The sequence below is a fragment of the Parus major genome, chromosome Z (genome assembly GCF_001522545.3).
Source record: "Parus major isolate Abel chromosome Z, Parus_major1.1, whole genome shotgun sequence".
NCBI lineage: Eukaryota > Metazoa > Chordata > Aves > Passeriformes > Paridae > Parus > Parus major.
Window position 1 is genome coordinate 50,444,979 of NC_031799.1, and position 21,989 is coordinate 50,466,967.

The 21,989-nt window shown below is 42.9% G+C and overlaps 1 protein-coding gene across 1 annotated transcript in view; it reads left to right on the top strand.

The window, feature by feature from the left end:
• Nucleotides 1–17,093: 17,093 nt before the first annotated feature.
• Nucleotides 17,094–21,989, top strand: part of LPAR1 (lysophosphatidic acid receptor 1) — a 72,414-nt gene continuing 67,518 nt past the window's right edge. The window contains exon 1 of the mRNA XM_015615276.2: nt 17,094–17,149. The gene's annotated coding sequence lies outside the window, so the exon portion shown is untranslated. The remainder of the gene's footprint in view (nt 17,150–21,989) is intronic.

A 21,989-nucleotide genomic window follows, 5' to 3' on the forward strand; every position in this document is an offset into this window, starting at 1 on the left:
TGAAAGCATTCAGGAACTTAGCTCTGCACATGTGCAGCCCAGTCAACTTGAGAATGCATGATGCTCCACCTCTTCAAGGAACTGCTAGATGTTGAGCACATGAAAAAGGTGTGATCACAGGTCACAGCCATGGCATAACATCTGCCTTTCATCACTTGGCCAGAAACACTGGAATTCTAGGGTGATTATTTTGCATATACCCTTCCAAAAAACTGTCTGAGTGGAGTGCATGCACTCTAGGCAGCCATGCAAACACAGGCTGCTGAGACCTGCTGAATGAATGAGTTCAACAAGGCTGAGGGCCAAGTCCTGCTCTTGGGACACAACAACCCCATACTGTGCTGCAGACCGGTGGCAGCGTGGTTGGAAAGTGGCTCAGCAGAGAAGGACCTCAGGCTGCTGAGCCACAAACACCTGAACATGAGCCAGGGTGTGCCCAGGTGGCCAAGAAGGACAATGGCATCCTGGCCTGTATCAGCAATAGTGTGGCAGCAGGAGCAGGGCAGAGACTGCCCCTCTGTATTTGGCCCTTGTTAGGTCACACCTCAAGTTCCATCACCAGTTTTGGGTCTTTCACTACAAAGAAGACACTGAGGTGCTGGAATGTTTTCAGAGAAGGACAATGGAGCTGGGGAAGTGTTTGGAGTGCAGATCAGGTGAAAAACAGCTGAGGAAGCTGGGGCAGTTTAGCTTGGAGAAGAAGATGCTTGGAGGAGAACTTTCACCCTCTGCAACCACCTGAATGGAGCATCTAGCCAGGCAAGGGTTGGTCTCTTCTCCCAGGTAACAAGTGACAGTCCAAGAGGATATGGTTTGCAGTTGCACCATGTTTAGGATGGATATTAGGAAAATTTTTTGCACTGAAAGGGTTGGAAAGCATCAGAACAGGTTGCCCAGGAAAATGATGAAGTTACCATCCCTAGAAATGTTTAAAATATGTGTGGTAATGGCACTCAAGGACATGGTTTAGTGGTGAACATGATGGTGGTTCCACCTTTACAGCTGGATGATTTTACAGGTGTTCTCCCACCTTAGTGATTCTATGATCTAGCCCTTCTTTTATGACCACTCCTGAGAACCTGGGCACTGTGACAATGTGGCAATGAGTTGTACCTAAGGACATTTGTGCTCATTTGTGACATTTGTCTCAAAAGCGTACAGGCAGTGTTCACACTTATGCAGAATTAGTATTGTCAGTGCACACTGACAGCTGTCCATCCATGACAAATACTAATACCAATGGAAAGGAAAAGCAGCCACATTTATAATAGGTGCTATGCTAAATCACTGTTTACCCTTTCTCAGCAGCACTTGACTTTTCTTTATGGTTTTGAATAACAGCAGGCAAGCTTCTCTAGGACCAAAAGAGTCAATAACAAAGATTTCTTCAAGCTATATTGGAAGCTTTGAAAGCTTTTTTATTTTTGCATATATCTACAGCAGGCTAAGTGAATGCATCTAGTCTGTACAAGACTAAGCCTATATACAATTGTTTACAAAACATTCCACCCATTGCTCCTTTTACTTCATGAAATGCACCACTTGCAGAAAACCTTTCAGATTTGATACAGTTCACTACTTGTTTCCACACATCATGGTTCTTGCAATCACATTTTGGAGAATTGTGACAATAATTTTGTGTTTTCAGTATGCTGGAGGGATCGCTTTCTCAGGCATTCCTGATGAGCTCTGCCATCATTTCTTTTAAGTTGTGGATGTCAAGTATCCTTACCATTACTGCTATGACTTTTTTGACTGCTTCTCTGTTCTTTCTCATCTTCTCAGTTGCAGCTTGTATTGCTGACATTTCTATTAAAGTGATATAAATGAGATCTTGTCTAAGTTCCCACATTTCACTGGATGTTGTATTAAGGTGGAACTAACTCTGCTTGGAAGTACCATGTTTTTTGGGTTTTTTTTCTGTGTTGTTCTACCCAAATCTGAGGATGTTTTTGCACCTTTGCTTTCAATTCACCCATTTCTTCTCTTTCAAATTGTCACTTGGGAGAAGGCTCTGCATTAACCTACTTCACTGTAGTTTCTGCTTCCATCATTACTTCGCTTACTTCTTTTGCTTTGCATTTGTCTGCTTCCTCAGGCACCTCACTCCTCCACCTGGAGCTTTCCGGTGAGCTTTGCAAGAATTTTCATTGTGTTTTTTTTCTTTCCTGAAAAGTTTTCCACATGTCTCTGTTTCTCCAGTTCTTACTCACTAGATCACTATCCAGTTGTTCCACATACAGCTTGATGTCTGTTGTATCCAGATAATGTCAATTATTCTTCCAGGGTGCCTTTTCTCCTTTCTCTCAATCCATTCCTCAGTAAAGAAGGAGCTTCATGCTGCACTGTCTTTCCAGTACATCTTCTGCATTATATTACTGCATCTACTCTGCATTTTCCATTATCTGATTTTTCTTTGCAGGACCCTGGCTGCAGTGTTAGCTCAGCTCTCTTTACCATGCAACACTCCTTAAAATAAAATCATGTATTTCTGAACTGACTGTTCCTCTTACTGTGACTGTAGGAACAAAAGTGCAGCATGATCTTCTTCGTCACAGAAATTATAAAGCCTTCTGGCTGAAGGAGAGGAGTTCTGTTTCTCCTTTGTGGGTCCTCCTGACAATTTCATTTGTGCTGAGTAGTGTCTTGCTCATCTGATTCTGCTCTTGAAATTAAAAGAGGAACCTCTGAATGAGGAAGGGCAAAGGGATTGGTCCTAGTGTTATATTTTTATTACTAAAGCTTTTGCTCGAAGTTCTGGACAATCTTCACAAACTTTAAAAAAAAAATAAAAAAAGAGCAAAAACAGTTCCCCTGAACCAGAGCATTAGGAAACAGTTCCATTAGGAACTCAGCAGGAAGGTGAAAAGTTTAAACAAGTAAAAAAACAGAGTAATAGACGAGTTGGAGATTGTGGTGTAGATGCATTTGTACAAAAGTATTCATGAAGTATGTTGTCAAAGATATAATACCTCTAATTCAGCCATATGTAAACAGGCACAGTTTCAGATTAATTATTCACACTTCACCCACTTAAACCCTGACTTCTTCGTGTGTGTCTGTACACAGAATCTGCATTTGAGAAAGAAGGGATTTTATTGGTGCATGCTTTGATACATATCAATCTTAAAAATATTTGAGTTTATTTTTAACATATATTTTCATTTTTTGTAATCAGAGTAGGCAAATTTTGGGCAAGTCTAGTTTCTTCATTCTGGCACTTGGGAGCTCCAAATCCTGTTCTTAATTTCTAGCTCTGACAGCAATTACATGGACAGTTTTGAGCAAATGACTAAATCCCTCATTCCTTAATGGAGAATATATCTCTTCCCTGTCTCCTGCTCTCTGCTTATTTAGAGTGAAAGCTTTAGAAAGTATGGATATCTGTTCATACCTGGCACAATACAGTCCTGATCCCCTTGGGTGGAACCTCAGAGGCAGGAGAGATGCTGCTGCAGTAGAAAGAGCTTCCAGATCCACTAACAAGGCACTAAGATGCAGTGAAGAGTGGGCAAGCAGGTGAGCAAGAAACAGGCCATGACTTCACTAGCCATGAATTGCAAGAGCTTTCATGCAACCTATGGCTCACCAACAGCACAAGGTAAGGGCTACACAGTTTAAGATTAAACGAAAGAGCAGAGATGTGTAATTCTTGGTGGGTTTGGGTTTTTTGTTTTTTTCATCATAGACACAAGCCTGTTAACACTGCTATGGTTTGGTCTTGTTTGCATGTTTATAGCTCTGGCTCTCCCACTCCTACTGATAAATGATCCCTTCTACCAAGGTCAGTACTAGTTGCTCTTCAGAGCACACCTCTCAAAGACACAAGAAGGTGGTATTGTCTGTAAACAATACTGGAGGGCTTTTATTGGAAGAGATATTCAGTATGTGTTATTCAGAGGTGTTTATTAGACCTAGCTTAGATGTCTCTTTCATAGACTAAACTGACTGGCATTTTGAAGCAGACACAGATAAAGGAGGTCAGTGTATTTGAAAGGAAGAGACCCAGATGAGAAGGAGGAATGTGTGCCCTTTGGCATGTACGTTTCTACTTCAAGCAGTTACCTCTGCCTTTGAAAGCCAGCCTACGTTTTTTCACTGAAATGTTCAAATACACAAACCATGTATTGATCAAATCTTAACATGAAATCTAAAATAAGTCATGCCTATAGGGCAAAACAAGTCCTTTACTGCTGGCAGGACAGATTTATGGCATCACCGATGACTCCAGTTTTAGGAAAAATGGAAGAGAAATATGCTTGCTTTTAAAGCATTTGTCTTAAGTGAGGTCTTCAGGTATAATCAAAACTTTTTTAAAAAAAAACACACAAGTCATTTGTTCCGCCCCCACATTCCTGTAGCATATAGATGACTGGAGTGCACCGCAGTTCTTGGACTAAATGGAAATTTTGTCTGTTCTCCAGATAATGTTGTTTGCAAAAGGAGACAATGAAACCCATGGGAGGATACTGAAGACAAAAGCCATTTTTATTGTTATTATTAGTAATATTATTACTAATATAATTATGCTAGACATTTGGTTTTGCCAGCTTCGGTTTTCTTGCTTTCTAAAAAATTTTTGCTCTAAAATCTCAGAACATTACACAGGAGTCTTTTCACTCCATGTAATTCAACCAAAGGCATCTCCTTACCACAGTTTTCTGAATGGCAGCAGCACACTGGCAGTGGTGGAGTTAGAAGAGGGTTTGATAGCCAGGTTTGCATCTTTGATGGTGTTCCTAGCACCAAGCTATCCATATGTCAAGTGCTTCACGGACCAGAGGAGGAGGAATGTTCAGAGTTAGCTGCTTTCAGACTTGCTGCAGGGTGGCAGGGGGACTTTATGGGTCACAGCTGTGCTTATTTGATGGCTTCCTGGCTTTTTGCAGTTCTGCCACCCGTGAGCCACCAAGTCTGCCATTTGCTCAGCAGTGGGTGGAGCTTTTACAGACTGGCTCCAAGCTGTGACATGACCATTTTAAAATCCCAGAGCAGGATTTGTTTTGCTGTTGGAGATTGGCCACCTTTTGTCACAGAGGCCCATGTTTTTCTTTCCCCCGTGTTCTGTGGCCCTGCACCACACGTCCTGTGTTCTGCATCACCGAGAGTGAGGTGTGACATTTCCTCTGCCAGTTGGCAGAGCAAGGCCAGTGTCATGGCTATGATGCCAGCAAGGAGCTCCAGTTCATGTCTGTGTCATTACAGCAGTGACACCCTATTTGTCATTATGGCAGTTCACACAGAGCTGGAAGTGTGCAGCACAGACTGAAACCAGGACAATGTCTGTGTCAGTGCATAGCAAGATGTGGTAGGCAGTAAGGATGCTCTATGCCAACATACCTTTTATGTCATTTGAAACCCCAAGCCAGGAGTCGCATGCTTCCAACAGCTAGAGATGTATGGAGTGGCTGTGCACCAACTGCATTCTTGTTATTTGCAAGTTTTGCATTGATGCATTTAAATGGAGCATTTGAAATGAGACTATATACTTTTTGACTGGAGTTCTTAATTTCAGAGTTTTCAAGACTACCCCCTCCATTCTGTATTCTGAGGGACTCTCTTCTTGAAACCTCTGATGCTGGCATGCTCCAAAAATCCTGGGAGCTGTTCTGGACTGCAGCAGGTGCCCAGCCCACAGATGGGTCCCAGAGCTGCACATCTCCTCACAGAGCTCCCACTTCTTCTCCCTCCAGCCTAATCTCCACTACTCCATGTTGATGAGAGTTTCTAAGGATGGTGACTTTTTAGAAAATGGATACATTTTTTACAGGCAACCATTCACTACCTACATGAAGATAATCCTCCTCCATATAAAATTCATATGTGGGTAGAAGGGAAGCAGATTCATGTTCTTGGAGGCAGGGTGGAAACTAGAATGGGATGGTACAGACACAGAGAATTATGTTCTCATCATGTCAAGGATGCAGAAGGGAGCTTTTTGTGCTCGGCACAGGCAGCATACTTACTATGAGAGATAATCTATTTCTTATACTCAGAGTATTTTGTACTTCCAGCAATGTAAAGTAAATGAATTTTTGGCGTAACAAAGCCCAAGCTCCTGACTCAGTAGGAAGCAGAATAGGGAAGTCCTGCTGCCTTTTATTCTCAGGCTTCATCCCAGGGAGCATGGGTATTTGTTCTGCTGAATGAGCAGTGTGAGGAGGTTTGCAATTTGAGGAGCAGCACTGTGCACAGTCCTCGGTTGAATGACTGACCAAAAGAGCATCTGGAAACCACCAGTCCTGAGTCACAAGGAGCACGTTGCTCCAGGCTTCCTGTGAATGTGCTAAAATACAAGGCTGTATTCCTATTTTGAATATGAGGGATATTCTGTCACACTCCTTTCAGGTACTAATGGGAGTTACAGACCAAGCCACCTAGACAAGTAGACAATGGTGCGGGCACCTTCATATAAAATCCACTTAAATTACATTGGCCCTTTACTGACACTGAGAACTTGATTTTGACCCCAAACATTAACTCATCATTGCCTATATGACCTTTGTACTTTGTGGTAGTTACTGATTTCTGGAGTTCACTCAAGTTATTCATGTAGCTGTGTGAATGACTTCATGGCCTTCTTCTTCTTAGGTACTACCTCTCCAAAAAATGTAAACTTTCACTTACTGTAGTAGGTAAAAGTTTGTCTGAATCATACTAGGCACAAAGAATTGGTCACTGTTCAAAAAGGCAAAAGAGAATAATAGGGTCCAGAACAGTTTGGCTGAGAATATATTCCTTAATGTGACAAATTTAAAAACTATCCTAGCAAAGTTCAGGAAGGTGAAACAAGTCATGGTACTCAAAAGGCTTACTTAGCACATTGTACAGATCATTATTTAAAATTTAGAGAATGTACACAATGCCAGTCCTCTCATAATTTTTTTTAGTAATTTTGCATCAGAATTTTTCCAGTCTCACACAATAGGTAACTTCACTTATTCAGCGCTTACAGGACCACATAAGTTCACCTTATGTGAGTTGCAAGAAGATTCAGTACCATGCAACAGTGTTCACCCTTGTCTGGGGAGAACCCAGAGAAGTGGATTTCACTTGACTCATCCAGCTGCTCATAGTCCTCAAACACACCTTGAAGAAGAAAGGTAGATTCTTTGCAGTCACATAAAGGGAATCCTTCTTTTTCGTCATTGCAATTTTCAAAGACGTGTATTTTTCACTAAGTGTCAGAAAGTAAGATGCATTGCTGGGATGATGGATCAATGACTCAAAATGGTACCTGGAGGATTTTGTCTGAAAAGAAGGATTATTCTTATTTCTTCTGCTTATTTCTTTTTCAGGTTATGAATCTTGTCCAATAGATGCCAGTCAAATGGAAAGAGGCACAGTGATACTGCTGTTTACAGCGATTCAAACCTTACTCCACCTGAGTCAGGAGTCATTTCTTCGACCAAGAGATTGGGTCAAATCCATGACTTAAGCAGTTTTTCCCAATTAGAACAAGTTTAACAGACAGCAGTCCAAACAGGGCAGATTTGTGAAGCCTCGATGTTATAGAGCCTCAGAAAGTGGCCACAAGTGTGTGCAATTCAGCAGTAAGGCTCCCAGTGTATAGAGACAAGCAACCTTGCACCCTGACCTATTTCTTCCCGTTCAACCTCAACATTTTGCAACTTTTTTTGAGAGAGAGTTTTTGCTGAGAAAGGAAAAGCCCAAATTTCAATATATCTGTGTAACTGCTAAAGACCAAATTTCTGGTTGAGCAATTTAATAATGTGTAGTTCTAACTCCGCTTCCCTGTAGGGCAAATGCTTCTGCAGTTCCCATTAACCTACACAGGGCATGTGCACCTACCTCAAAGAAAGAAAAGGTCTTTGTTTTCAGACTTCATGCACAACTTATGATCTGAAGACTGAATTTTGGCCCAGGATCTTCTGTGGACAGGTTCCAGAACAACTTGAAGAGATCAGTCTTCTGGTGGTGTATTAAAGATTTCCTTTTGCATTTGATTGTTGCATCCACTTAATGATCATTCAAATGGCACAGGTTCCTCCTCATTAATTGTAAAATAATTATAAAATCAATTTTAAAGTAATGTTCATAAAAATTACCATTATTCTGCTGATGTTAAACTCAAATACTCGATTACAGGTTCGTCCCCTAACTCCTATGGGGAAAAAAATTCATCTCCATTTTAATCACTCACCATTAAATTTCTGGTTGTTAATTCAATCCCAAAACTAGGGAATACCTTTGTCTATTCTACTCTGTTGAATAGCAGTAGTGGGTAAAAACCATGCAGCATTCATGGCCTGTTTCTAATTATACTCTCATGTTTCCTCCTAATGAACAAAAAATCTCCATTTGGTACATTGCCTGTTAACCTCTGTAGAGGTCAGTGCCTCATTCCTGTAATGCAGCACACCTTTTTCCCTTCCATTTAACACAGTTATTACTTTCTGGAAGGCAGGATGTTTCTTGTTCAGACTGATGCACAATCAAGCTGGTCCTTTTCATTCAATATATTGCATACATTTGAAGGCCCAGGGAAAAGTAATTAAGTCTGACCACAAGTGTAATACCTGCCACAGAGGCTGCCTTGGCTTTTCATGTGCAAAACTGATGACCAATAAAACATGTTTTCCATAAAAATATATACATGCTCTTGGCTTGAAGATCTTAAGCCATGGCAGAGCAAGAACTTGAATTCAAGTATTACTAGTTGTGAACAACCTGATATCCATTACTAGTGCCAACAAAACTGTAGATATCAGCAACCCATATTCTTTTGCCTACCAAACAGCCTATTTCTGTCATGGTCTAAAAACCCCAGCTCTGTGACGGGAAATTTCAACCAACATACTCTTTTGCCAATAAACAAGCTGCTTAGTTTCCAACTCTGTAATGAGAAATAATAAACAAACACATAGAGAAACTTCTCAACTTTGCACCTGACATCTCTCCTCCTCCCATTTTATTCCCTTTGTTGCACTCAGCCCCTCCTGACATGTGGGGGATGACACAGGGGACTTGGTTGTTGTTCCTTTACTTTTGCTTTTCTCACTTCTAACTTCACTGCCCCAGTACAGGGTCCTGCACAGGCTGAGTGCCCTCCTGAGCCTCCTCCCTGTCCCTTCTGGGTGACTCTTTGTTCTGTGCTGCCTGAGAGACTCCTGAAGGGAAAAATTAAAAACCAAAATCTGATGGGGCCCCAGGTTTGTTTTATGGCACTGCTCAAAAGCCAGAGCTGGAGCTATTTTTTGTTTCTCCCAGTGCTGAGGAGGTCACCATCAGGGCAAGTATGTCTCCGAAGAGTTACTATGGAAATTACCGTGCACTTTGAACACCTTTTTCCTACTGAAAGAAAGGAGAGCTGGGCATCTAGAAATCTTGAGAAATCACAGTCCAAGACAGCCAACTTCTGGCAGCTGGTCAAAAAAGTAGATGTGCCACCAAGAAAGGCATGCTCATCTTTTAAATATATGGGGTTAGACTTACATCAGATTTAAAGTGGCATTAGTTGATGAGGTCAGGGACTCTGTCCCCTACTTTGCTGGCACTAAATACATGGCTTTGTACTTGTTTTCCATTGTGGCCCTTACTCTGCCTGCCCGGTGAAAGAAACACAAAGGAACAAGAACAATTGCAAACAAACGCTGTAAATACTACATGTGGGATTGTAAACACAAGCAGTGATTCAGCCCTAAATGGCAAAGGGAGTAGCAGGCAACCAGGCCTTCAATTATTAACTAACAAGGCTGGACTGACCCCAGGGTTTTCCTCTGTGCTTGTGAGGCAGAGCAGGGGCATTTCACTGAGTGCACAGCATCAGTGTGATTGAGAAAGCAGTGCTGTGGCAGCCAGCCAGCAGAGCACTCCTAAGGGTGCAGCAGCTGGATTACATGGGCTTTGCTCCTATGGAGCTGAGAAAAGCCTTCAGGTATCTTGACCATCCTAACTTACTCTCTCTGGGTGGGGAAATGAATCCAAACCTACACATCTCTTTCCATCTGGATGCCCCAGTGTCCTCTCCCTTTACTCCAGAAAGACACAGAAAGGTTTCCCGCAGCTTCCTTCTGTGCCCAACACATACAGGATGGGTGTTAGATAACCCTAACAGTGTCTGTGGAACAAGTAATGAGATGGTGTGAATATCATTCTTATAGCTGGAGATCATTGTCTGTCCTTAGTGTCCCTGAGACATGATGCTGAAGTTCAGGAGAAGCGAACCTCACAGAGCATCCCAGGAAAAATCTGGGATGGTCTTCTTAGAGAAATGGAGTTCCTTGAAAAATGGGCTTCCAGCTATGTTTTCTGGTATCCATATCTCCTGCCTTTATGTTTAGGAGAGTTGATATGAAAATTTCCCCCTGCCACCTGATCTCTGCTTCTTTCTGACCTCTTCTTTCTTTCTGCCCTGCCCCAAAAAGCAGTATCAGAGATAAATAATCTCTACCAACACCAGCAGGAGTCTGGAGGAACTAGGTGAGAAAGGAGGCAGAGGAGTCCCAGGGAAGAGATGAACTTGCCTCCAAGGCTCTTGTAAGCAGTCTGCATCCACACTTGTCTACTTCCATTTTTCCCTCCTGTTTGTTCTTCACTGTTTTGGGGGTTTTTTATTTATTTTTTTCTCCAATTTTATCTTTCTTCATAAGTGCAACCTCAAATGGACTGAAATGGAAGTAAAATAAGAAATAAAGAGACCTGGTGTCACTTCTGACCCTAGGGATTAGAGTCTTTCCAGCTTCTCAAAGACAGGTGTATTGCAGAAGCCCTGCTCTTACAGAAAGCCTTTGCTCACTGCTATATTCTAATATTCTAGATTTGATTTTTTTTTCTTTTTCCCTGTCCATTAGATCTGTTCAGACATGAGCATCAGAGATAAACCACAAAGGACAGAAATATGTTTGTCACCTAACTACACCAGGCCTTTTTGTGGCAAAAAGTCTCTGCAGAGCCACAGTGAAGACAGAGCCAATGTTGGAGATGAGTATTGGAGCAGAGGGAAAGTTTACAGAGGAGTTGTGTTGACCAGAAAAATTAATCTGCCTGTGGTAAAATACACAAGAAGTGGGTTCCCAGACTGCTCATTAATTAAGCTTGGAGACCGGAAAGATTATTGCAATAGGAATTATGTTTAATAAAGGAGGCATCTGCTCTGGAGAAAAAGTATATCTTCTGGTGCCTGACATTGTTCCTGTATTTGCACATATCTGGAAGGCATTTCTTCCTACATACCTACAGCTATGATTTTCTTTTGTCCTACATATCCATCACAGGATAACCCTGTTGACTATAACAGCGTGTCACCTGGAATGAATTTTCCTGTGCCTTGGAAGAATATATTGTGCATGGATCCTGCATACATTATTTAAATGGAGGAACTAAGAAAACAGCATGAAATGTATTCATCAGCTTGACTGACAGAGGTGTTGCACACCTGCAGGTCAGTGGAAAGTGAGGACAGAGGCATCTCCTCTTTTGATTTCTGAGGAATTCTGAGGTTATTGAAGGTTTTTAATGGTGCAATCAAATCATTATAAGCAAAAAGCTACAAAATCAAATTCAGAACAATGAATGCATCAGTTCATTAATGGAACAGTTCCAGCCATCTGGTATTCATATGTTCTACACTGGGGCTGCTATTGTGCAGACAAAAATGACCCAATCTTACCTTCCAGCAAGAGCTTTCATTAACTAAATATATCCATATTCTTTACTGTTCAGCTATTATTACAGGCCTTATCCTGTGTTTTGGAAAGCTGGGTTTTTGGGGTTTTGCTTCAGTTTTGGTCAGTTGAAACTTCAGTCCCACAGTATCTCCCCTTTGTGTATGTGTGTTACCCATCCCATTGTGGGCATGGCACCTCTTGGAAAACTTCTAGTGACTTCTGCTGATGAAGATCAAGAAGAGAGAGAAGGGGTCAATTGTTATTTCAGTAAAAATAAACACATTAAAACACTAGTAAGAAATACTGTCTCATGAAGAAAAAATTCTAATGTAGCATTGAGTTTTTCACTTGGCATTATTTACTTTCTTCAAACAATAGCTCCAGCAGCTTTTCAAAGCCCACAGAATCACAGAATGGGTAAGATTGGAAAGAACCACAGCAGATCATGTGGTCCAGCATCTCTGCTCAAGCAGGGTCATCCCAGAGAACATAACATGGGATTGTGTCCAGACACTTCATGAATATCTCCAGTAAGGGAGAGTCCACAACCTTTCCAAGCAGCTTGTTCTCAGTCACCCACAGAGTAAAGAAGTTCTTCATCAAGCTCAGGTGGAAATTCCTGACCATCAGTTTCTGTACACTGACTCTTGTCCTATGGCTTGGCACCACTGCCACCACTAAGAAGAGCCTGGCTCCTTCCTCTTGGCACCATCCCTTCAGATATTTATAGACGCTGAAGAGGTCCCCTCTCAGTTGTCAGTTCTTGAGGCCAAACAGGCCCAGCTCCCTCATTATTTACCCATTTCATTTTCCTCATTTGTTTTATATAAGAGAGATGTTCTAGCCTCTTTGTTGTCTTCTGCTGGACTCACTCCAGGAGCTCCATGTAAGACCTGGCACTTAAACAGACCAAACTGACGTGCAAAGTTATCTAGAGTACAGAAGCATCCATGTGACATTTTCTGAGCAATTTATTTTTTTAATCCTATGACAGAGTATGGTATTCAATTTGTTGCTGAACAAATATCATCCAGTTCAAGATGAAAAGGCACAAGCTAAATTACGGATTTTAGATGTGTCTGTTGACTAAGGATCACTGTTGGAGGAGGATTTTATATTCATGGGACTTTGAAGTTATAGCCAAAGGGGTAGGTGCTGGAGTGATGAACCCAACAGCTGCCACTGCACTTGCTGGAGGTAAAGCTTTCCTCATTTCCCTGTATCCTCATGAGAAGGGGGATTCTAGTCATTTCATGGCAGACCAGAGCCCTGTACTTGATGAAAAGACAAATCAGAACAAATCCCTTAGCACCCTACAAACAAATGTTTTTTCAACAACCTGGAAACAAAAGGCTGAATGAGTAGCAGTGTTCAGGCAGCATAAATGCAGAGCTTCCCTGAAACAGGGGTGGTGACCCAGCCCCAGACTCCAGTGCAGGTGTTCTGTAGAGCTGAAGGATACGTGGAAGTGTTCAATGCTGCAGCCATCCCACGGGAGATGCCTGCCCAGCCTTCCCTGCTGCCTTCCCTCCATGGAGCCTGCAGCCACCCCTGAGCCAGCGCTCACAAAACCTTAGCTCCTCCTCACTGTCTCGCCTTCCTCACCACAGTGAAGCCATCACCATCAGCCTCCTGGCCTCCCATCCAGGAGCCTCCTGGGAACCTTCAGCCCTGTGCCTGCCCCAGACAAACACCGTATGCTTCACACAGCCATCTGTGCATCTCACAGCATGTGATTCGTACGACTCTTAAACAGTAACACAGAGGTTTATCGTTCTGTATGAGCTGCTACCGGATTAGTCACTAATGCATGGAACTCCTTTGCAGCTCTGGCAGTAATTACCTGAAGCATTTTGCAAACCCTAGTCCACTCATCTCAGGGCAACATGGACATTGCAAGTGCCAGGACAAGCCCAAACCTTCTTTCACAAAGAGCATTGAGCCCTGGTCACTTGGACAGACACCGCTCTTATTCCTGGCACAGGCATTGTCTAAACAGCCTGATCTGATCTAGATTTTGACATAGAGGCTATGAGAATCAACTATCTCCTCTTCTTTTGTGGATATATTCCTAATCCTCACCATGCTCAGGCACTTATGCACACTCATTTTTCCTTCAATCCTGGCCTTCCAGTCCTGCTGTTAGGGGACAGGCAGAAAGCCATGGAGAGCCAAAGCTTGGCTTCCAGGAGCACTATGGTCACATTCGCTTTTCAGCAATCTGCTACACTTCAGAAGGATTAGGATATCCTCAGGTCTGGACAACAGGAGGCTGAACCAGGGAGCGTGAGTTTACATGGAAAAAGTGGCTCTTTTGCCTTGAGAACTCAGAAGTTTTAGAGGAGTTTGCGCTCACAGAACATCAGGCACTGCTGCTGCATCATAGCAGGAGCACCGAGGAGACTGCACCAAGGCAGGACTGCCACAAAAGAAAGATGACATAGCTTTATGGATTGGGTTGCTTTCTTTCTGTGAGATATTTCTCTGGAAAACAGCATGTTTTCTGACTGCAGGTAATGCAGTCAGGAATCTTATTTGCTCAGATTCCTCTGCATCCTGTTCTGAACAGAGATCCCTAGCATGTGAGCACTGGGGCTTCAGACAGTATATATGTAACAAATGAGCAAAAAGTCAAACTCCAAATAGTGCTTTATTCTTTGTGAATTGTTGGAGCCGTTCTTTATGATGTACACATGCTTTAGCAATCTACTACAAATGGTGGGACTCCAAGAAATAACAGCTGATCAATAAAAAGTGAAAATACTGTTCAAGGTCTCTAATTATTCCTATCTCTGATTGTGCTGAAGCATGCAATTTTTTTCCACAGGAATTAGTAGTGATCTCATTAAATATTTCATTCAAAGCATCCACTGCACTGAAAATTTCAGCACATTTCCAATCCAAAGTGAAATTACCCATTGCTACCCACACCAGAGTATGCTGCATAGAGAAGTGACAGAGTGAAGAGACATCTTACATGTAAATTCCCAGATTTATTTTTTTTTTTTTTTTTTAATTGAAAACACCAGAGGTACTTTCCAGGCCCAGACTGAATAGGAATTAGATGTTTAACTTTTCTGGGTTTGTATGACTAACCTTGCAGCCACTCAGTTGAAACTGTATGAATGTTGAGAATTAAATATATTAATGTCTGCATATGTTAAGCATACTTATGATTTGAATCAATTCACTAAATTGAGCAAATGGAACTTACATGGTTTGTTCTGGAAACAGAAGTTTTTCCAGACTGAAGGATGTGAAAACTACTTCCCTATCTAATGCAATTCAGTACATCTGTGTGTGATTACATAAACACGTCTCAGACCACAAAACACCACAGCCAAGTCTCATAGCAGTTACATTCATTAAACATCAGGCCATGTGATCTTCCCTGGACCTTCAATATTTGCCTGTTTGTAAGATTTACTGAATATTCTCTATATTTTCTATTTAGAGCAAGAGTGGCTGACTGAGAATTAATGACATTATCCTTGAACAAATGAGAAGTCAATGTTTCAGGGCTGAGCAAGCATGCCTGAAGTCACTAACAGAAAACAAAAGAACTGGAAAAACGTCGATTCTTTAACTATATCAGTTTGCTTAAAGTGGACTCAAAAATAGTTTTCTTTAAAATGCTTGCAATCATTTTACCTTCATGTCATTCCATCTCATGTGCAGATCAGCCTTTTCCCATTATCTCAGGACTGTTATTTTCTGCTGTTTTCCTTCAGGGATCAGTAGCTAGAGCTGCTGTAGAGGACATCCTAACCAGCAGTTTTTGAGTAACCATAGGGATGCTAAGCAGTGGTGATTTCCAATTTGCAGATGTAGTAGTTCTTGGCAGCAAGCACTGTCCTACTGAAGGAGACTCCTGCATGCCTGAGGGGTTTAAGTCTCACCCACAGAGAGGTAAATCTACTCAGACCACCTTTTGCCTGAAGCTTTGATTGCTTTCAAGTTAATCTTGGTTCTTATAGTGGTATCTGGGCAACTGGCTGAGGACAGGACATGTTTTGTAGACATGTACAGGCAGTTTGTGTCCCAAAAAGATGAGTAGAATCTGGTTTATAATGATGCTACAGCAGATACAGTGCCACAGGGCTGGAAGAATCAATTTTACGTTCTGAAGACCCACTCTCTAATCAGCGACTCATATATGTCATCCCTTTTCTACCAGCAGGGATAGGGGAGGAAACCTGCAGTTTGAGCACACTGTTTCAAGACTGCAGTTGTCCAGCAAGGATGTGGCCTGTGCATAAGTGAGAAAACTACTAAGACCTGCCACCATACTTGTTGTGTAGATGCTAAACTGTCTATTAGAGCTTGTAACAGAACACGCTTTTTGGTCACCTCTTGCAAACACTTGGTAGCCTGCTTTGAACAGGTAGAAGATGAAATCCCAGCACTTTCCAAAGTTAATAGCCTACAGAATACTTAACAAAACTTTTCAGCATGTTGAAGTCTAGTTCAAAAGCAAAATTACAATGCTGAGTACAAAAACAAAGTTTGTGTGATGACAACTTCTTCCAAAAGAGAAAGCATCTCACCAGCCATGACAGCAAGAGACATGCTTTCACTGATGCCAAAAACGTTGTTAATAACCATACCTGTGGTGAAGCAGATATTGCCAGTAGCTATGGTAGACAGTGTCATCACTGTGCTGATGGCACACAAGCAAAGATCAGACATGAGAATTTTCTGTGCTGCTTTCTGGTTCCTTGAAAAATATGAATGCTTTAAGTGGGCTTGGTGCTTCATTATAGGATTTTGTGCTGCTGGAGGCACAGATGGCTTATACAGCTATAGGTAACCTTCTAGAAATCTCACTCCAGGGGTTAGAAATGCTTGGCCATTTCAGACACTGAACTCTAAGTGTTGTGCAACATACATGTTTTCACTAGATGCATGTATATGCAAAAGTGGCCTCTAGATGCTCCAGCAATCCAATGAAATCAGACTATTTCCCTGGAAAAACTTATGGGGCAGGAGGTGGGGAAGAAGTAATTTGAACCTGGTTTTGCATAATAAAATACTTCTTCTAATCTGGAAAACTATCTGTTGTGCAACCGTGTCCCCTTCCAAGAATGACTGCTCGGTGAACCTGCAAGTTGACTATTCCTATGACTGGGGCTCCCAAACGGCTCTTCCCGACGACAGCAAGACACTGGAAAGTTTCACAGGACGAGAACTGTGGCTGCTCCCGAAACACCTGCATACCACCGCCACACAGCCCGAACCCGCCGCCCTTTTCCGAGGTGTGCTCGGCGGCGGGCAGGGTCTGTCGCGGAGCGAGCGGCCGCAAGCCGGGCACGCGTGGGGTGCGCGGGGCAGGCGGGGCGGGCACACCTGGGCCCCGCCCGGCGGAGGCGCGCAGGCGGAGCGGGGGCGGAGGGAGCCCGTCCCGTCCCCTCTCTCTCTCCTTCTCTCCCCTCCTCCCTCCCTCCTCCCTCCCTCCCTCTGTGCGCGCCGGCGGCGGCGGCGCCGCGCTCCCTCCAGCCGCGCCCGCGCAGCCCCCGCAGGTAAGCGCAGCGCGGCGGGCCCCGGAGCGGGGCGGGGGTCCCGCCGCTCTCGCCTGAGAAAAGGTGCCCGCTTCCCATTGCCCGAGGGCTCCGTGCCCGCGGCGCCCTTCGCCTCCTCTCTTTGGCTTTTTCTCTCGTGTTTCCGAACCTGGTCTGAGTCCCGCGGCGCGCAGTGGGGTGCGGGCGGCGCGCCTTGTCGGGGGCCCTCTCCCGCTCCTGCGGAATGGGATCGAGGGGCTCGAGTCGTCGGGTCAGGCTGCTATTCCTGCCGGACTAACATCTCCGGGGCTGGCCTGGAATAAGTGATGGGTACTTGTTTGATTAAGGAACACTAACAGAACTTAGGGACTGCACTCATATTTTTCTTTTTTTTCTTTTTATATATATTCTTTTTTGTCCTTTCCTCACCCATTACTCCTGCCCCCCCCCCCCCCCCGAAAACTCTTTGGATTTATTTATACCAAATTAAGGCAGTGGAAAAAGTCCTAGATAAAGAATGGTTGCCCCCTCTGTCTTCTGACTTCCTCAGTCCATCGGACGAAGAGCCTGCTCAAGTCCGATGGGAGCAGTGTCAGTGTGTCCTCGGTGTTTACAAAGGTAAAGGACAGGGAGAAGATGAATGACAAGCATAGGGGTGTGATTTATCAGAGAAAGACCGGGAGTGGGGGAAACCGGAGGGAAACTAGAGGACAAAAGCTACTAGCAAACTGAAGTGAGAAGACAGAGGTGGAACCAGAGGGACCAAGTTTCTTCCTCTAACTTCTTTTCCTATGTTCTTTTTAAATAGCTCCACAGTGGGAACCATCCCAAAAAACTGCTTCCTAGGGAAATATGTGAAAAGTTTTCATTATCACAAAAATGTTGGAATGTCTAAATTTAATTTTGTTGGGGATAACTCTGTGAAACGAGCTCACACCTTCATGATTTCCGTTGTCTGTGAATGTTAGAAGCTGCCTAAATCCTCTCTTTCTTCTTTTTTATTTCTTTTCCATCCTTATTTGCTCTAGTTTTGGGCTGGTTTTTTGTGGTTTTGGTTTGGGTTTTTAATTGTTGTTGTTTGCTTGTTTGGCTGTTTTTTTGTTTGGTTGGGGTTTTCTGAAGTTTCAAGGCAAAATAACTTGGGGGAGACCCTGTAGGTAACTTGTGTTCTCAAAGTGTGGGGGAATTGGGGTACCTGCAATCTTTTTGCTACTAAGTACTGCTGCAACTCTTATCTTTTCAAAGAAAGTTTTTGCATGCTAGGTCAGGTTTGGTGTGTTGTACCATTTGGTCTAAAATGAATCACTCTCAGGTCAGGGAGTCATGTTTCAATTTGGCGGCCAGGGCTGTGTGTTACTCTTGCGCGAGGATGGGCTACACAGCACTAAAATAATATTTCTGGCAATTTCAGCGGTGGACTGAAGCAATACTCTGTGTGCACAGGCGTAAGTGAAGCTCTGCCCTGCAGCTTGCTATTACTGGCTATAGGCGTGCCGCCTGTTTTTCCTTAACTGATATGTGCTCGGACTTAAAAGCAACTTGATAGGCCTGTGTTTTACTGTTGTTTTTATTAAATATTAACCACACAAAATTAAATGCTGTTTTGCTCCAGAATAGATTGATACTGTCTCATCCTGTGCAGTTGTACATGAATGGTGGTTTTCCTTTTTTGTACGGCAAATAACCAAGGAAATGTTTTTTAGGAGTACTAAGAAGTACTGCTGCATGATCAGTGTGGTGCTGTCTTTATCACTCCCCATTACAGATTGCAGTAGTTAGACCCTTGGCTGCTATAAACCTTGTTCTGAGAACTTAGCAGTAGCTGTGCTGGTTGAAGAGAGGAAAACATTGGCTGGTGTCTGCTTTCTCTTCCTCTGCTCTTCAAAACAAATATTGAGGGTCGAAAGGTTAAACAGCTTTTGAGCCGAAACACATGGAAAATGCAAAATTAAAGTAAGACTACTCTGCGTACCCACCCAGCTTTAATATGTGAGCTCCACGTGTGAGTAACAGACCATCTTATCACTGTGGGCAAATACTTTATGGTCATGTGGTTCTCATCAGTGACTCTAGAAGATTGTAACTAAAATACAATTCCTTCTCTGCTTAAAAATGGGAAAAAATAAGAAATCTGTCTTTAACTTGGTCTTACAGTGTCACACAGTTAAACTATTTGGGGAATCCAGGAGAGGCTGTTGAAGAAAGTGTTTTGCTCTGCTCTGTACTTACATGGGATTCACTTTGGTAACACTGATGTGCCCTTAATAACACCTTAATGGATAGTTAGTTGTTTCTCAGTGGCCCCTCCATGTTGAGCTTGCTTTGTCTCATATTCAGAGGTTTAAATCAAAAGACAAGTAATTCTTCTGAGCAGCTTTTTTCCTTTGGGAGACCACCACCATCTTCCCTTTGAGTACCGAGCATTTTGAGCACTCTGAGGTGAGCTGCCTTCTCCAGATGGCAGAAGAGCTGGCTTGGAGCACCTCTAGGTGGTGACCTGCCAGCACTTACTGAGCACTGCTGCTGTGTATCTGGTTTGTTTTTGTTTTATCATATGGATGCAGAGGAAAATTGAGTGCAGCTCTTTTGCCTCTCATAACGGCTGAGTGGGGAACTTCTCACAGGCCATCACTTACGGTTTTGGTGATGCTCAAGGATGTGTGGCAGAATTTGAGAGTGGGAACAGGTACTGTGTGGTAGTTATCCTCTTCACTACTATTTCCCTTGCAAAATTAGAATTTGCTACATAAGTGCAATTTCCTCCTTTTCAGAAAGAAAAGTGCATGTAATTTAAGGGACACTTAAATTCAGCTTAAATCCATAAATGAGATATTTGAAGAGTGACTGCTACACATAATGCCAGGGGAAGGATGCATACAACTGTTTTACTGACAGAAGGATAGAGCAATCAATATTTGATCCCTCCAGCATCTTTAGTTAGTGGATTAGTTCTTTATATGCTGTGCATTTTAATGCTTTAACTTTCACAATAGGCTGTATTATTTTCTCTATCACTTCAGTAGAGTGAAAGAAAACCAACATCTGAGAAAACAAAATGTGTCTTCTCTTTTTTCTTTTTCCATCTTCCCATGTCCTTTTCTTTAAGATTGCTTTCAATTTGGGTATATCTCATTTGTTACCTTAGGAGTTTTGCTAATTTGAATGGAGAATGCTGCTCTGCAGAAATGCTTAATCATGAGGGTGTTGAGAACTAATAGCTTCAACTGGCAGTGGTTATGTAGCATCTGATACGTTTCTGACTTTTCTAGGTGTCACAAAATGATGCTGTAGAGATGTGGCGCTCAGCAGTGCTGTATTAGGGCTGAACTTAGACACTTCATGTGTTCCCCCATGTGTTTTTCTTCATTGCTAATGCAGAAGCTTAAGGCTTCATCCATGGCCCATAGATGTCAATGGCAAAATCTGTGTTGGCACTGAATGACTTTGGATCATCAGGTGTGAGGCTGTTGAGTTGCTTTGATAGAAATACAAAATTATTCCCGGTGCAGAAGAAAGTTCTCTTAAGGAAATGAGAGCTGCTGTTCTACTTACACATCAGGGAACTTGAATTTTAGTTTTCTTCCTTTATGTTTCAAGCTTAGTTTCTTTAAAACACGTAGAAGCATTACCTGTGCATTCTTGTTCTTTCATTGATGTATTGGTACACATGACATGGAATATCTGAATGTCTGGTGCTTTGATTTATTTTTTGTTGAAAGTAGAGAATTCTGAGAAGTGCCTGTCTTTGTGTACCCAGACCTCTCCTCCACTGGTGTTTCTTGACTGCCTGACACTCTGTCCATCCTCCCAAACTGTTTAACAGCACACCTGGTTTGCAAAATCTTGGTAAATTTTTGGCTGAAGGTTGCACTCTAGGATCAATTTTCATTTTTTAATGACCAGTGTTTCCAGCTGTTGAAAGTACTGTTTCTGTTTGTGCAACAGTGAACACCAGAAAAGAGCCTCTATGCTGATGCTAGTTTAGGTAATTTATGTGTGCCCCCTTCTCACATGGCAGCTCTGTGGCCATGGCATTTCTCTTACAAGCTCTTGACAAAGAACTTTGAGGTGGTTAAGGCATTGTATTTCTCTACAGAGGAACAATAGCCTTGCTTGGATTAGTGCAAAGTATCCAGAATTTCCTGATAGGCACAGCCTGGAATAGTTTGTTGACTGTTATTTTTTTTCATTCCTGTAGCAATTTCCTCCTGGATCTGGCTCCTTCTTGACCCAGGTAACTGTAGGCAGTTAGGTTAGTGCACATAAAGAGGAAGCACTGGTGCATTTACCCAGAAGTAAAGTAGTTCTTCTTAAAAAGAAAGTGATTCTTCTCCCTTGGCTTCTGGCAGCCAAAAACAGCCACAGACTTGTGGGGCTGCTGTGGTTCAAGGAGACTGGGTAAGGCTTGCCTGCCCCTGCCAGCAGCACAGCCAGAGAGGGGGAGTCACATCCCTCCTCCTCAAGCCACTCCCAGGATAAATAGCCTGGACGGGGTTCTGGCCTGGGGTGTGTGCAATGTTTTGCTTTCCAAGTGCCTTGAAGATTTGTGCTGGTGGACTTTGTGATGGATAATGGCCTGGCTGCTGGTCCTGCTGGGGAAACAGGGGCGAAGTGTTGTGCCTTGCAGTTTCCCTCTCATACATTGCAATGTGGTCTGCTGCTGAAGTGATAGTAGGTGGTGTGGATTAGTGTCACAAGAAATGCCTTCGGTTGCAAAAGTAGGGAGGCTGGATGTCTTTTAGAAGGAAACATATTTTGGGAGTACAGATACTGTACTGCTGAGAGCCGTATGCAGACTTTTGTGCCAACTGAACTATCTTTATTTTAGATTTCTCTAACTTGAGAGGCATTGGAACTGCTT